The 18,067-nt window shown below is 37.9% G+C and overlaps 1 protein-coding gene across 6 annotated transcripts in view; it reads left to right on the top strand.

Annotated features, from left to right (window-relative positions):
* The window catches only part of LOC120530413 (cadherin-12-like), an 802,688-nt gene that overhangs the window by 373,573 nt on the left and 411,048 nt on the right, over positions 1-18,067 (top strand). The window lies entirely within an intron of this gene.

Raw genomic sequence — 18,067 nt, 5'->3', positions numbered from 1 at the left:
CGAACAATGATCCTTTGCGCGATGAGAGAATTCGCAAAATCAACCAGAATATTCCAGCAAATTATAGAAAAAATCTAATCTAAATCTGATAAATAGTTCACTTGTTCACTAGCTATGCGGAATTAAGGTACACACCCCAAGGCTGGTGCGTGAGTGAGGAGGTCCCCATCCCACTTCCCTCGGCCCCCGCATGCCTCTCAGATTCGCACAAATAAATCAGTACCGCAACCGAACTACAATACATAGCGCAATGAGAGCAAGTCGCAAATTCAACCGGAATGTTCAAGCAAATTATACAACAAATCATAATCTAAATCAGTTAAGTTGTTCTCTCATGAAAAGCCGGACAGACATACAGACAGACAGACGAATTTTATATATAGAGAGATATGTCATACACTTGACAGGACTACTGTAGAAACTGGTAACTTTTTCTTATTTATAGTAAAATGGTGACAACACCACAAGAGAAATCATTTTATGTGCTGCAATTTGTGAAGTGTAAGTCCATTGTTCAAGGTGGACAACAAGGTCTTGCTTATCGTCTATGGCCTCCCAGGAGTGTTTGTTTTACTTATTCCACTAATCTTCCAGATTTGTGATATCGAATTGAGGAAGCTATGAATTCAGTAACTAGGGACCAGTTGACTCATATGTGGCAAGAAATGGTCTACCATTTTGATGTTTGTCGCACTACACATGGTGCTCATGTTGAGTGTATGCAACCTCAAGGACCATAGGACCAAACTTTGAACTTTTCTCTGTCCGATCATGTGCGGAATGTGTTTCTGTCTTATACAGTTTGTTTGAAATAAATTTTTTAAATCTGCTCTTTCATTTTGAATAGTCCTGTACTTCTAATTCAGAACCACAGAAAGCCTGAGTAGTGTTTAAGAGTACTGATTTTTGGCACCTACACAACTGCAGAGATAAAGTATTTACTAGAAATATGCACTACTATCATTTACATTTGACTTATGTGAGCCTCAGTAAAATGTCAGTGATTTCTTGTTGAGTCAAAGTGACTGTTCATCATTTAAGCTGATTTTCAGCTCCATTCACCTCTACATTTACTTCCTTTCTACAATGGATTCATTTAGCAACTATCACCAGTAATTTCTTCTATATACAGAAGGGATTTTTGATGTTTTTTCTGTCTCATCTGTGAGCATCTTTGTGGCTATGGTCAGAGATTTCCCCCCAAAATTGACTGATGCCACCTTATGGTGCTGATTCCTAACTGACAGTATTTCATTCAAACTTGTCTTGCGTTTCAAGTAGCATTTCACTCGTTTCCAGGATCCTGCCTTCTTAATCTGAATTCTGTTTCAAGGTATTAATTCCCTCTTGAAACAGCATCATTTTCTTAGTTTATGTCTATAAAATTTTAAATATTCTTGGAGATTTTTGAATATTATTATTTTTTACAGTTGTTTTAAGAACAAGCAGCTGACATTTCTGCAATACACACTGAAATGAAAAAAAAAGATAATGTCATTTTTGAAGCAGTTCTTCCGTTTTGGGCTTTAAGACATCATGAAAGCAACAGCATCAAAATTTAATTATATTAAAGCTGAGCTTGTTTTGTTGAAAGATGGCCTTGTCTGTTCTATCACATCTAATGTATAGAATGTTCAAGCTGTCAAGTCAAGCTTAGTCTCAAGTGTATGTAGTACAATTAAATTTACACTTGCATATATCTTCAGACAGTTGACAAAAATAAAAATAAATTAAACAACAACAACATTTATTTATATAGCACATTTTCATACAAACAGTAGCTCAAAGTGCTTTACATATTAAAGAATAGAAAAATGAAAGACATAATTATAAAAAAATAAATCAACATTAACATCGAATAAGAGTAAGGTTCAATGGCCAGGGGACAGAAAAACAAAAAACTCCAGGCGGCTGGAGAAAAATAAAATCTGTAGGGATTCCAGACCATGAGACCGCCCAGTCCCCTCTGGGCATTCTACCTAACATAAATGAAACAGTCCTCTTTGGATTTAGGGTTCTCACGGAAGGGCTTGATGATGATGATGGTCACGTAGACTTCTTCCTTTTAATCCGTCCATCATTGTTGGAGCATCATGAAGCTTTGAGTAGGTGGAGGTGGCGCAGGCCACCACCACAAAGAAACCGGAAAAAGAAACAGAAAAGAGAGTAGGGGTCAGTACCGATTTTAGAGCCACCATGAATAGTTGTTATGATGAATTGAACATACAGAGTATCAGGATTAAGTTAAATTACGATTAAAATGAAGTTATAAAAAGGCCATGTTAAAGTAATGTGTTTTCAGCAGTGTTTTAAAGTGCTCTACTGTATCAGCCTGGCGAATTCCTATTGGCAGGCTATTCTAGATTTTAGGTGCATAACAGCAGAAGGCCACCTCACCACTTCTTTTAAGTTTTGTTCTTGGAATTCTAAGGAGACACTCATTTGAGGATCTGAGGTTACGATTTGGAATATAAGGTGTCAGACATTCCGATATATAAGATGGGGCGAGATTATTCAAGGCTTTATAAACCATAAGCAGAATTTTAAAGTCAATTCTGAATGACACAGGTAACCAGTGTAGTGACATCAAAACTGGAGAAATGTGTTCGGATTTTCTTTTCCTAGTTAGGATTCTAGCAGCTGCATTCTGCACTAGTTGCAAACGATTTATATCTTTTTTGGGTAGTCCTGAGAGGAGTGCGTTACAGTAATCTAGTCGACTGAAAACAAACGCGTGAACTAAAGTTAAAGTAAAATTAAAGTATACTTAGTACAGTATATCCTGCATGTACACTTTGTGCAAATATATATTTATGCTCATTGGTTGTTATGATAAAATATTAAAATTCTTATGATTGACAGTTCAAAAATCTAACAACTTGTGGGTAGAAATTGTCCCTGAATATGAACATGTGAGTGCCAATAGCCCTGTACTGTATGCCGCAAGAGTGGGGTATTAAAGCCGGCTGTGCAGGATGACTGAGGTCTTTAATTATCAAGTTTGCTTTTTGAAGTCAGAAAATGTTGTACAGTAAATGTTCTGAAGAGGAGTAAGCTGGATGCTGATAATGTTCTGGGTTGTCCTCACCAGTCTCAGCACTGTTAAATTGTTGATTATAATCAGGACTCTGGCATAGCAGTTTGTTTTATTCAGATTTGCCAAGATGGTATCAAGTACAAGGGATATGGTATCTTCGGTGGACCAGTTGTGATCATGCTTAGCTCTAATATTCTTTCTATTGAGCTACTAAATCTCTCAAAATACTCCATTCATGATTGGAATGATTGCCTATAGTCATTCAGACAAGTGACTTTTGCTTTTATAGACAGAGAGATAATTGTTGTCGATCTGAAGTAGACAGGCACCGCAAATCCTGTCAGTGAAATATTAAAGATATCACTGAAGACAATGGGTTACTATACGCTTTGTGAAGCCCGGGATGGTACAGCTGCACTAACCCAGACAAAGACAGGCAGAACATAGGTTTTAGTCCACACAGCACACGGTTTATTTACACAGTCCAACACACAATGCTCACAGAGCACAACACTGTCCCTTTTGCCTCCAATCCTTCCACCAACACTCTTCTTCAAGAGCTTCGTCCACTTCCTCCCGACTCAGGCCTTTAAGTGGTGGTGACTGGATCCTTTTATAGGGCACCAAGAAGGAGTCCAGGTGACCAATGAGCTTCTTCCAGCAGCACTTCCAGGTGAGGGGGAAAAGCTACCAAATAGGGCCCTGCAAGCGTCCAGTGCTTCAATGCTGGTCCAGGGGAGAAATGGTCTTGAAAATACGCTCTCCCCTGGTCCTTCCATAATCGGGGCATCCCAGCCTTGTAAGGGCCCTGGTGATCCACCACAGCTTTTAAAACACCCAGAAATTCCATCCTTACCAGATACCTTATTAACATTATGTACAGTTTACAGTTGACAGATTTTGTCTCTGATTTACTCTTGTGCTGACATTTAACTATTTTGATTGCTTTTTAAAATGTGTATCTGCATTTCTTGTACGTTTCCATGTTAGTGTTTCAAAATTCATTGTTGCTGTGAATATTCAGCACCTCTCCTTTAATTTACTCAGAACCACAGAAATCAGAGTTCCCTACTCAGTGATATCATTTCCTGTACTCCTACAATTATGTTCCTTTGATTTAGAGGCATTCTCACTTTCTTTTGTTAATTTGTTTGTTTCCTTTTGGTACAATTATTTTAAATATTAACCCTGGAGATCAATGATCTAGGGTAGCAAAAAGGTTAAGGCATTGGATTTGAATTTAGTTCTTGCCAGTTTCTGCCTTTAAATCATAATGTGATGGTAAGAAAGTCATTTAACCTGTTAAGTTGAATTGTAAAAAAATTATTTAAGCAAGTGTTGTCTATTCATATCTGTTAAGGAATCTTAATTTTAATTATGGTCGTAATCAGTACAGATCCTTCTCTATAAAATTTACCAGCTCAAAACACTTAACGTTTTCCTACATGGCTGACTCACTGTACACTGTTCCACATTAGCAAGTATTTACTTCTTATACCTGTTGGGCCCAAGGTTCAGCTACTGTCTGGACTTTTGGTGCCTTTAATACACTTCCCTGAAATTCTAGTTCTTCATCAGGTCCAGCTGATTTGCATTGCAGTTTTAAGGATTTGCCTTGCATCACTGAGGAACCAGACTCCCTTCCAAGACAGGTATCTGTGATGTACTGATTGCTGATGTGTCAGGCTTTAGCTCTTCCCTGATTCAGCTGAGATGAACAGGTTCAGAAAATAGAAGGATGGACTAACTGCTATTGTAGAATATTCAAGACCAGCCACACAGTGCTTTTTGAAGCCTAGTTCTTTGTCTGAATAGCTTTTGTTAAATGCTCACCATAGAAATGGTTTGTTTCAGCTGTAATTTTCATTATTTATTTTCTCCTTTAAATCTTGGCTGCTGCTGTCACTAGCACAGTCTGTTGATGAAATATTGCTGACACTAAAGGTAAGTTCCTTTATCCAGCTCTTTTATTTCTCTCTGTTTGCATTTAACCTCAATTTTCTATTAAGAATCTAAAGGTTAAATAGCTTTAGGACATGGTAACTGCCGATTATTTTTTTTTGGCAGTGATTTACATTTCTACTGTTTACTACAAATCAATTTACTTTGAGCTGCAGAATGATATGTTCTTTATCAGTTCTTCTACTCATAAGTGAGTTTAGCGGCAGATTGAATCTGGGTCAGAAAACAAACAAGATCCCATTAGTGTGTGGGCCCAAAATAAGTTGTTGATCAGGATGAATTTGAATGCGTTTTATTCACCTGGCTTAACTTTTTTTCCTATCCATTTATTTATTCATTACTGAATCGTGTTTTCGGATTTGGAGAACACAACTTCTCCCAGCAGCATTAAACACTAAGCAGGAACAAACCTCATAAAGATGGACCGCCATTCCATATTATGCATTATTTCATATTGTAAATATGATTTATTGCGTTACAAACTTGGAATATGTATTCTAAAAGAGGCCATATTTTTTTATTTAGTACATGGCTTTCACACAGGCCTTTTGATCAATTGCACACTTTTTTGAATATCATCAAATTAAGCTGAACATGCCCACAAAGATGATATTTGTTTTGTAGGTGCCCCAGAGGGTGGTTGGGCATTCAAACCAGGATGGAGGATGAAATCTTATCTGGCCGGGATGCCACAATGGAAGGATGGTGTGACGATGTGGGTTCTGGCTCCACGCTCCCATGGCTGTTTGGGAACCCTTGAACCCAACACCGTCGATAATGAAACCGAGTGAGCCAGTCAATGGAGGCAAATTGAGCATCTGAGCAAGGGGATGGTTGAAAGTACAAAAGTGCTTTTATTAAAACAGTCAACAAAAACAGTGTTCCATAAATAGTGCAGTTCTTCAAATTCATTAAATAAATAATCCATAAAAAGAACGTGGAGTAAAACCAATAAATAGAAAAAACAATCCTTAAAAACGAGAGGTTAAAATCTTTTTAGGAAGCAGTCTTAAAACCATCAACAAATACGGTGCTCTTCTGTATGCGTCTCACCTGCTTATCCCGTATGGGCCAAGCAGCAGGCAAGACGCTCTCTACAGCTGCCCTCCTCAAACACACGCAAGACTGGAGACCTCCCGATCCCTGGCTTCGGTTTGGCTCTCATCCCAGCCTCGAGACTTGGACTCCTTGGTCTCCAGGACGCTCACACCAAGGACTGCCACTCCAAGCCTCCCGACTTCCGCTGCCTTTCTGCGGCCTTCTGCGGCTCGTCGCTTTCACCTTGGTCACTCCGCTACCTGCTCGCTCAGCGGGAGCGACATCAACACAAACACGTGGGTGTCGGCCTAACACCCAGCTTCCATGCAGCTGTCCACGAGCGCTCGATCGAGCGCTCACCACACGCTCCGCGTGTCCGTCTCTCTCCTGCACCGCTTGCTTCCACGCTCCCTGTAACCTCCGTCCTCTCCTTTCCTTTCTCTCCGATCGATTCTCTCTCTTCCCGAACGTTTCTTTTCTCTCCAATCGATTCTCTCTCTTTCTCCCCAACCGACTTGCGCTTCTTTTAAAAACGTGAGGGGCCATCACAGCTGCAGCATTAGCCACGGGAGCAATCACAAATGTGGGCAGTTCCTCACCTGTGCACACGGTGAGAAACGCCCACATCGACGACTGCCCCGCGGCTCGCTACAACAACGCCCCCTCACGAAGCCGCCTCGGGTGCGATGATTATTTATTTAAAATCAATGGCCTTTTCTCCACGAGCTGTGGACCCATAACACCACAGATGGACTAAATGGGGGCAATACCTGATTGGGATGCCCAAAGGTTACAGGAACTGGCAAGAGAGGACAGCAGGGAACAGTTCCATCCCCGGCTATAAAAGGTGGCAGAGTCCCTCATATAGAGCCTCAGTTTGGACACACGCAAGGCTGCATGGTAATTAGAGTCCAGATGCGCAGCTTGTAGGGGTCCACGGTGGACAATAGAGGGAACGGCCGGGGTAGAGCCTCCCTGGCTCTCTTATGATGCGGAAGTACTTCCAACTGGGCACAACACTTCACCAGAGGTGCTCCAGGGTCCGGCATAAAAGGAGATCACTTCCATAGCTCAAGTAGTCGGAGCTGGGAATGGAGCTAGGTATCACTTGGCTGGAGTAGTAGCAGTGTGTTAGAGAGAGAGAGAGAAAAAAGAGGAGAAGAAAAACACTGTTTAATCATTGTTATACAAAGTACTTTGTAATAAATATGCCTTTATTTGAACCCGGGACTGTTTTGTGTGTTTGTGGTTTGGGGCTCTGTGGTGTCCCCCTAACCTTAACAATGTTTAAATGGTGTTTTAGGTTAAAGCATTTAAAAAACTGTTTAGTCAACTTTCAAATTAAAGTACACACAAACTCAGAAGTAGTAACTTCTTTATTCTCTCGTATTCATTCATTCATTTTTTTTCTGTGATGCAGGGCTGCAGGGGCCTATGGCAGCAGTAAGCAGCCTATCACTGGGCTAATACCAGGTCAATTTACAGTTGTTATGCAGTCTATTGTAAGCATTTGTTTGCACATGGAAGAAAACTTAAAAAAAGCCCACAAAGGCAAGGGTAGAAAAGGTAAACTTCATACAGACAGTCCCAGATTGAGCCAAGGAGTTCACCACAGCAAATAAGAAATTAAGTCCAGGTGGGTATCAGTTCGTCTCAGTATCTGCTCAGTGAGAAACAGTTTTGAATCATCAGTTAATTAACACATAACATCATTGTGACTTTGGATGAAGGCCAGAATACCTGGAAAAATGCAGGAGGGATGTGAAAATTTCAACCAGACAATGATCTAACTCCAGTTGCTGCGTCTGTGAGGCAGCATCACCAACCACATCATACCATGCTGCAATATCACAAAGTAACCATTCTTTTCAAATGTAAATGTTATTATAAATTACGATAACATCTGGAATAAGTGAAATAACATGGATAATCAATCTCCAACATTTTTCCATAATGTAGCTAATTGATAATAACTAGTCCAGTTTCCATTTGCTCAGTTTGCAATTTATAATTTAAATCATAAATCAATGACAGGTGGCTTTTTAACATAATATACAGTATTCTAGAGTTATGAACAAATTTACTCTGTATTAGCACTTTATAGCCTTCTTTTCAGGATTCATAATCGCTGTGGATTTCATGTAGGAACACAGTTGTAAAGGTGCTTTCAAAAATATAATATCAGTAAATGTGAGTAAGCTTATTGGCAGCAAATGCACATGGTTCAGGTGTTTGCATTTTATGTAGACTTTTATAGTCATGGCCAAAAGTTTTGAGAATGACACAAATAATAATTTTCACAAACTTTGCTGCTTCAGTTTTTATGATGGGAATTTCTTGTGTGGGACTAGAGAAAAGCTAAACCTATACTGTTTTGTTACTTAAATAGTAACTTTGCTTAAAAATATTACTTGGTTTTAAATGATAGTAGTTGTTTTGATAATAGCAAGTGTGAAGCTTATGATACATGTAATTAAAGATAAGTATGTATTAACCTTGCAATAAAATGTTGCTTTTTATGTTTTATAAATTGTTACATATAAAATAGAAACTTTACGTTTTTTTTAACTATTTAAGAAATTACAAAATTGCTTAGTTTATTTCTTAATAGGGGGCGGCACTGTGGCGCAGTGGTAGCGCTGCTGCCTCGCAGTTAGGAGACCCGGGTTCGCTTCCCAGGTCCTCCCTGCGTTGAGTTTGCATGTTCTCCCTGTGTTTGCGTGGGTTTCCTCCGGGTGCTCCGGTTTCCTCCCACAATCCAAAGACATGCAGGTTAGGTGGATTGGCGATTCTAAATTGGCCCTAGTGTGTGCTTGGTGTTTGTGTGTGTCCTGCGGTGGGTTGGCACCCTGCCCAGGATTGGTTCCTGCCTTGTGCCCTGTGTTGGCTGGGATTGGCTCCAGCAGACCCCCGTGACCCTGTATTTGGATTCAGTGGGTTAGAAAATGGATGGATGGATGGGTGGATTTCTTAATAGGGGACTTTAGAAAACTTTAGAAATCAACATTCAGAAATGTGTTATTGTCATTCTTGTGTTTAGTTCATTACTTAATCATCAGCTTCTCTGAACTGAGAACCACATTTTCATAAGTCAATTTCAATAGTTTTTCTGAGTCTCTCCAGTACTTTTCTAGCCTGATTTGGCTTTTAGGCCGAGTTTTCATTAGAAGGCCTGGGTGTTGTGGTTTCTTGACAGAATAATATTATCAAACGTCTGTCCTGGTAACACTGGGTGCAAAGCAGGAACCAATCCTGGATGGAGTGTAAGTGTGTTACTGGGCATCAACTAACTTTTCCATTCTTTTTCTTTCTTACCTTTTACAACACTTGTAAAACAATTATAATCATTATAGAAGTGGGTTTTGAGACGTCTCAGTGTTTTAAAGACATATTCCTAAATGCACCACTCTAGTTTATAAACTATAAAAAGACTACTTCACCAACTAGTGCCTTAAAAGAGACAAAGTTTACAAAGCAGTGGTTTAGATTTAGCCAGGTACTTCAGATAACGAACCTTGTAAAGCATTACCCTGACTCCATAGCTTTGCCATCTCCGCTATCACCTTCGTTTCTGGGTCTGCTTTTAAGCCCTTTGAAAAAAACTGTGAGTCTAAAGAAACAAACTTCTTTTAATTTAACTTACAAACTTCTGAGGTTACCTCTTAGTTTCACCTGCTGGCAGTGGTCCTTTAATTCAAATACACTTTTGTCTTGGCCACGCTCTGCTTCCTCATCTACAGTTTGCTGTCACAACCCACAATACAAATGTAATATGCTATTGGTTATATTCCATAGAGCCCTGCCAAAACTCTGTGCTGTCTCTGCTGATATGCTTCAGAAGCCACAGAGATTTGAACTGGCAGTTTAAGACACATTTTTCAATCCCTTGGGGGACTAGAATGTACTCACGTAGCTGCCTTTTGCATTTAATTTGCAGTTTAATATTACATTCCTGGCATCTTGTAGGATGCATCTTCAAGCATTGTACCATAATCAAATGCAGAAAGTTTGGATCAGTACAGATTCTTAGCTTGTCTGATTTTTATAGTCACCATATTGGTTCACACCATTGTGATGTTGCTGCCACCTCACAGCTCATCTGTCTGGGGATCAAATCTTGTCCCAAACAATGTCAGTGTGAAGAGTGACTCTTCTCTTAATAGGATTTCTCCATTTACTTAGGTGCATTCAAAAATAATTTGGTTTATATTTATGAACATCTTTAAAGTGGTTCTGCAATAGATTGATAACCCATTCAGTATAGGTTCCATAATTTACAAGAGATTCTGCCATAGTCTTAGTATTGGATTAAGTTGGTTTGGATAAAATTAAAGAATATAAAATGAACCGTATTCATTAAGGTAGTTGACTAAATGATTCAGTCAGTTTGGTTATTTTGATAGCAACAGACAACATGCAGTCAATTCAACAGAGAAAAATCTGGGTACCCATGAAAGAGGCAATTATTCTTGTTCAATTGTAATGGGGCCTCTACTACAGAGAGCGTTAGCATGCCACTCATTTAACATATACTGTGTACATTATTTATATAAATTTGATAACACCTTTGTTAACAATTGAAGTGGGTTTTTCCCAACTTATCCCAGTTGGCTTGGCTGCCAACTTGCCCACAATGAGTTAATGCTCCTTTGTACTTGAGAAAGCTTGCCTTATAAAAGCATCATTTCCAACTTTGGACCCTGTGTTCACCAAAGTATGGCTGTTAATAGGCTCAGGTGCGTGATGATCCTAAATTTGGATTAATCACTTTTAGTTAAAAGATGAATAGATAGATAGCTTTTATATTGCATACAATTTTTATCTTTCCCTGTTATGGACTGACACATTGTTCAGGGCTGTTTTCTGCCTTGTGCCCACGTCATCCTGAAATGGACTAAGCACATTTGATTTTGGCATTTTGTATTTTGCAAAATCACTTAGCAAATTTGTTCAATTGAACGGGTTAATATGTTTTTTTCCACTTAGCAGTAATTAAATTAAATTGTTTATTTACTTATTATTGTTTTTGGATTGTTTTGTTGCTGGCTATTTCCCTTTGTATACATACTAGTTTGGCTATGTGTATGAATCCATGGTGGAAATCTGTTTCAAGGCTGAGCTACTTGCTCTTCAGTGTTTGAAATTTATTATTGTCATTTTAATTCTCTTTCTTGGTACTTTTAAATCAACTCTGCCTTATTCATTTAACTCATTGTTTCAAATGAACCTTCCATTAAATGGAAAGATTGTTTGATCAAAACACTAACTCTTGATGACTGTTGTCATCTTTTTGTCAGTGGTATGTCTGATATCTGTGAATTACTTTAGCAATCTTACAACACCAGGTTTTCTTGTTATAATACAGATATGGTTGGTTGTGTAAAACCATTAGTCCTTCCTTGTGATATTGGCAGTCTAACCTATTTCATCACTGTTAGTTACATATTTGTGAATGCACCAGTATGGAAAATCTCTACATCAAAGCCCCATTCTCCAAGAGGACACTCCATAATTTGTCTAACTACTATCTTTAATGAATTAACTTTACAGCATATTTTATTCACAGGTTGCTGTTTTGTCAGGCAAGTGACTAGGATGTTAACAAATGTAACACCTTACTGTTCATAGCAGGCTAACCTAAATCATTGGGAATATTTGTGAGATACTGGGATTTATAAACATGACACGCTTCATGCTTCCTTGGCTTTCTCAAAGTTTGTTCAGAAGGCTCACAGCCTCTGCTAATATTGGCACTCAAATTCAATTGCTCCAAATACTGCTGCCTGTTATCTCTATAAGGTTTAAATGGGGAATTGCTACAGGGCAAATAAAGCATTAGCTTTGCAATATCTATAATCATTGCTCATAGTCGATTAAAGAAAGCTGTCAGTAAAATGCTCAGCAGCCTGTAATATTTATATTATCAAGTTCACCATTGCTGGGGCCTGTCAGTTTATTGAACCTTTTTACGTTACATCATCTCAAGCCCATGTATTTCTGTGCTACAGCCTTTTGTAGCTACTCAATGCCACTCAAAAGTGTATGCTTGAACAAATCATACTATTTAATAAAGGCATACAAGGGAATAGTTCCCTGGTTTGTGCTTATTATTGTAAAAATAGGTTTTCGCTTCCCATGGCACTGACTAGGCCAAAGGATGTAAAGTATAGACAGATGTAGCAATGGGTTGGGTTTTAATGTTTAATAGTGACCAGATTACTTTCGTTGGACAACTCATCTGTTTCTCTCGTCCTGTACCCTTCTTTAAATACCTTGGTAGTTTCAAACCTTTTTCCTGCAAAATACAATTTGCCCACCCTTTTTAATTAAACAAGCAGAGTTCAACTTAAAAAGAAATTTAACAAACATTGTATCTGTGACAGACACCTTGATAACATTCCAAAACATAACAATATGTTACAAAATAAAAATCAATATGGACATAATATGATCTGTGAAAAACTAATAAAATGAATGACAATATCATTTACTAACATATAGCTTTGAACTGCACATCCATTATTTTGATTCTTGGAACCTTAGAAGCAGTGTAGCAAAGCATTGTCAAATGCAGTTCTGAGGTATGTGAGACTTTAAAAATGGAAATATTTCTTATCATTTTTAAAGGAAGACTATAAATTAGACACTTGATATTGAGGTAATTATTACAGTTTATACTTGATTCTCATTTTTTTGTATTGTAATTTTGTAAATATGAAAATGCCACGGCCCTCCCTGCGTGGAGTTTAGATGTTCTCCCCATGTCTGTGTGCCTTTCCTCTAGGTACTCTGGTTTCCTCTCACAGTCCAAAGACATGCAGGTTAGGTGCATTGGCGATTCTAAATTGTCCCTAGTGTGTCCTTGGTGTGTGTGTGTGTGCACGTCCAGCGGTGAGCTGGCACCCTGCCCGGGATTTGTTTCCTGCCTCGCACCCTGTGTTGGCTGGGATTGGCTCCAGCAGACCCCTCTGACCCTGTAGTTAGGATATAGCAGGTTGGATAATGGATGGATGGATGAAAATGCCACCATGACCAAAGTGCTGCCAGTGGCAATCGCCATATTGCCTTACCAGACCATATGAAAGCACAGGCAATAGTTAAGGTTTTCATGCCTTGGTTGGCCTGTCTCTAAAATGTTGTATACAAAGAAAGGAAGGCACTCAGAAACTACAATAATGGTTTGGTAGTTGAGCATAAAAGACAAACATATCACATGCCTCCAATGTACTGAGGAGGCACTTGTTAGGTAGCTCAAAGTGACCCTCTGAAAGTCAGTTGGACTATTCGATGTTGTAGTATCCTGCTTTGTAGAGTTCTCAACTATTTTTCACTGAAATAAAGTAAAATTCACAGTCATCTAATTAGATGTTGCTTGATTTTTATTAATAAATAGAAAATATGATATGAGAATGCAAACTTAAAAAAAATTATTTTGCTGATGTTTTCCTGTTTTGTCTTCATAGAGTTCAATACTACTCTGCCTTTCCCTTTTGTTTTCTTTAATGTGTAGCCTTTGTTAGAATGCCTCAAATTTTATAGACGTAGTACTGTTTATAAGGTATTGTATTTTATAATTTCTCCCCACCTTCCTTTCTACATCCATAACCTCAGACAATTACATAGAGTAAAAGACAAGCTGGAGTTAAGCTACGAGTCTGAAGAAACCACTGCAACTCAGGTGGGTTGCCATCTAGCGCTCCAGAGGATTTAATGCTCAGGTCATGCTTGTTCCCCCGGTCCTCCCAGCGTGGAGACATCCTAGCCAGGCAAAGGCCCAGGCCCAGGCCCAGGCCCATCCACCACACTATATATGCAGCTGTTATTTGTTCAAAGTATAAGTACCGAATGCCATAACAGTTCATAGTTTTTATGTTGCTACGTTTTTGAAGAGCAACTATAAAACAAGTACATTGCAGAGGTAACACAAGAGTCTTCTACTCCTTCTTCTTCTTCCGTAACGATTCACATTTTTCTATGGAGCCACTATTTTTTTTTAAATTTTCATTGACTATCCTTCTCCAGTCACGTGAACACTAATTTTAAGTCTACATGGAAGCAGGCTTTATTCATTACAAATATTTTAAAGGGTCATTTCACCCATTTTGATACATGAACTCATTAGAATATACAAGCTAACCAGGACTTGTATCAATACTATACAAACTAATACTTGTATTTTTAACACATACACATTTCTAAACTGCTTTTTTTCTTAGTGACCTAAAACATGCCTGAAAATTTATTTGCTTTGCTTTTTAAAAACATTGCAAATAAAATCAATGTTACATTTATGTAAACATATTTTTACAAAGTTAATTATCTCGTTATACTGTATATTGGGATGATGTTTCTATTCAAGACTGCTTATAAGATTACGATACAGTACAGTTGTGCACAGTTTTTTACAGATGGAGCACAAACAGATTAAGTGATTTTCTGAAGATCACACAGTGGGTCAGAAATGGGGACTGAACTGGCATCCTTCTGGTTTAAAATCCACTACTCTCTACCTCCACCTTTTCAGTCCAATTATAACAGTTTTTGTTTAGCACTACGTTTTTATGCTTACAAAATATGGAAAAAGCTAGTGTATTTTATAGTGGCTGATTTCAGATAGCAGCCCCATATTGGAGCTCCAATATTGATATATTGTCCAATATTGATATATTGTTACCTCTTATATTGCAAAGTATAAAGTAAGCATTACTACTTGTTGAACTACTGAAATGATATGAGAAACAAATCACACAAATATTCAGTTTACAAGTTTTATTGTTGTCATGGGACATATGCTGAAAATGGTATGCAAGATAAACTTTGACATTGAATGATTTTCTACTGTGACCAAAAGTTATTAAAGTATAACTGTTTTGTATTCCAGCACTGCCTATGATAAGTATTTTAATACTTTCCTAACTCAAAAAGTAAACTTTCCATTTAAGGTCCAACATATAATATGTTTATATATTTTATTAATCTATCTATTTTCTGTTCTCTTACCTTTTTAATGAGACGGAGGCCAGTGCCTACCACAGCATCCCTGAATTATTACAAAAGTGGAAAGCAATAATGAAACAAAAGATGTACAATAAAACAAAATTCTGAAATTGATTAAATATGAGTTAAAAGATAACCTTCCTGCTTTATTCTTATAAAAACAATCAAAGAGGTGATCTATCCACATAATTTCAGACCACTCTGCATGACAACTAATGATTTTCGATTATAATAAGCTGTTTTTTATCTTTTGCATTGTATTGTAATAGGCATCAAATGCTACCTTCTAAATTACCAATATTATTTTTAAGAACCTTAAATTCCTGCATATTGCTAAATTTTATCTGCCACTGCCATTGAGACCTACATTAGCTTTGCTTTAAAATGATCTGCTCAATGCATCCACATATCAAATTAGTGAACTTGTTCCTCCATGTCCACATTTACAAACAGAATGATTTTTTTCAGAAGGTTCCAATGGAACATGTCACGATAAAGGTAGCAAACATGAAAAAACTTAATAAAATGTGACACAAGTAGCTTGCAACCAAATAAACATTTTATCAAGGCTTCTGAACAAAAATGCTTAAGGAAACTGAATGCTGTTGCTTTGTTCTAAACTTTAATATGAGGGCTGAAGTATTGTTTTTACCTAAAATGGAGCAGTGTGTGCATTGAATTAGAACTGAAGAGGACAGGTTTCATTTTTGTGCAGGTGGAGATATGCTTATACATTTCATTAAGTGTACTCCATTAAATGTGATTTCCAACACTATTTATTTGCACATATAGTAGCTAAATATTTCTGCCAAACCCAACCTCAGAGTATTTCAGTGGCAGATATGATTTCTTTTCTGTTTTTCCCAAAACTATAAACTTTTATTTACCTTCAAGGAATCAGTTTGAAATATAGCCTTGAATCAGCTTGAAATTTAGATGAATTGCATGAAAAAGGGTGCGGAATACAATGTTGGAAGAAAAACAAATGCCTTTATTATTCACAAAAATGCATGCAAAATCCTCTGAGTTTAGAATGAAAAAATGTGTCTTCATTTAAATTTTTTCAAGAAGGAGGATATTATTTTTTGCTGTTATTAAAAGATGTGAAATGTACATACGGTTCCTACCTTGAATGAAGCTGAATGGAAATGACTAACAGGAAGAACAATCTTGAAGAAGCTTCAGGAACAAACAACAAGTCTTACGTTAAAAGATCCATTTGCAGATTTGTGTGAATTCATTATAACCCATGTGTGGCCTCACACTGGAAAACAAAGAGTTGTGACTGTAATGTGACTTCATCTAGTATTTTGCAGAATATGACAAGTAAGATTATAGAATGATTATACATATATAAAATGTTAAGCCTAAAAGTGCAACAATTTTGTGCAACGATTTTATGTGACGTTTTCATTTCCCATTTTTTGTCACACTTTAAATTAGCTTATTTTAAAACCTACATATATATGTTTGGTATCATTCTTTTCAGAATTTATCGAACTTTAAAGAAATGTTGTTAGATTTTCAGATTCTTATTCTGTTTTTAAATTATAAACTTAAAAATATCAAGAATTCATGTTCCACAAGATGAGACTTTGTGCCAAGAGATTTAACCACACCCGGGGCCGGAAATAAAAGACAAAGAGTAGGACAGCTGCTGTACAGGCTTTTAAATGTTCAAAGAACCGTGTAAGATTCAGATCACGTGGCGCTGCAGTAGCAGGAGCAGCAAGGCAGCAGCTGGTCGAGCAAAGAGGAGGTAAAAAAAACTGTATTTCTTTCCCATTGTATTTAAGAAGGTTCCTTCAGAGGAGTGACTGTGTCTCCTTGGGGAGCATTCAGCCGCCCTCTTCACAGCACAAGCGGCAGAGACATGAAGAGTCTGGCGTGTAGTGCAGGCCAGGTGGTTGGCGATATATATATATATATATATATATATATATATATATATATATATATATATATATATATATATATATATACAGTATATATATACAGTATATATATATATTGTCACGCTTGGGTCACAGAATTGCACAGAAAACTCAGGATATTGTAGAGACAGTAACTTTATTCAAACACTTCAAACAAAACATGTCTCTTTCAGAAGTAAAACATGCTCAGTATGCAGTTAGCTCTCGATTAAAGAACAGACAGAGCAGCTGCAAGTAAGCCCAGTAAGTAAAGGTAGTATGTCAGCGTTTTCAGGAGGGGTTTTTTGAGAGGTGTCCATGTCTTCTAGGGGTGCATTCAGCCCCCCTGCTCACAATATATACGGGGAGAAAATGCCAACTCCACACAGGGAGGACCCGGGAAGCAAACCCGGGTCTCCTAACTGCGAGGCAGCAGCACTACCCACTGTGTCACCCCATTTTTGAGATATCATACTTACTTACCTTTATTAGATCTTTTTAATGTTATCCTTTATTTTTTTTTTTAATTCAGCAGGCTGAGTGATGTAAAGAAGTGTAAAGAAACAAGAAATGTATTGAGCAAATTACATAATTATAAAGAAATAACATCAAATATAGCTAATGTAAAAAAACTGCTTTTATTTTTTTTATTTTTGCTTTCTTTCTTGCAACACAGCAGGCATTATTCATGTATCATGCTGTAGAATATAGATACTAGTATAATGTATGTGATTTGGCCTGTAAAGATGAGATGAAGGGTGGCACGGTGGCGCAGTGGTAGTGCTGGTGCCTCGCAGTTAGGTGACCTGGGTTCGCTTCCCATGTCCTCCCTGCGTGGAGTTTGCATGTTCTCCCTGTCTCTGTGTGGGTTTCCTCCAGGCACTCCAGTTTCCTCCCACAGTCCAAAGACATGCAGGTTAGGTGGATTGGCGATTCTAAATTGGCCCTAGTGTGTGCTTGGTGTGTTTGTACGTGTCCTGCGGTGGGTTGGCACCCTGCCCAGGATTGGTTCCTGCCTTGTGCCCTGGGATTGGCTCCAGCAGACTCCTGTGTTCGGATTCAGTGGGTTGGAAAATGGATAGAAGATGAGATGAATGAAGAACTCAGTATTTAGTGCAAA

Source organism: Polypterus senegalus, chromosome 5, assembly GCF_016835505.1.
Source record: "Polypterus senegalus isolate Bchr_013 chromosome 5, ASM1683550v1, whole genome shotgun sequence".
Classification (NCBI taxonomy): Eukaryota; Metazoa; Chordata; class Cladistia; order Polypteriformes; family Polypteridae; genus Polypterus; species Polypterus senegalus.
The sequence above is the reverse complement of the archived record's forward strand: the minus strand, read 5'-3'. Positions and strand labels throughout refer to the sequence as shown.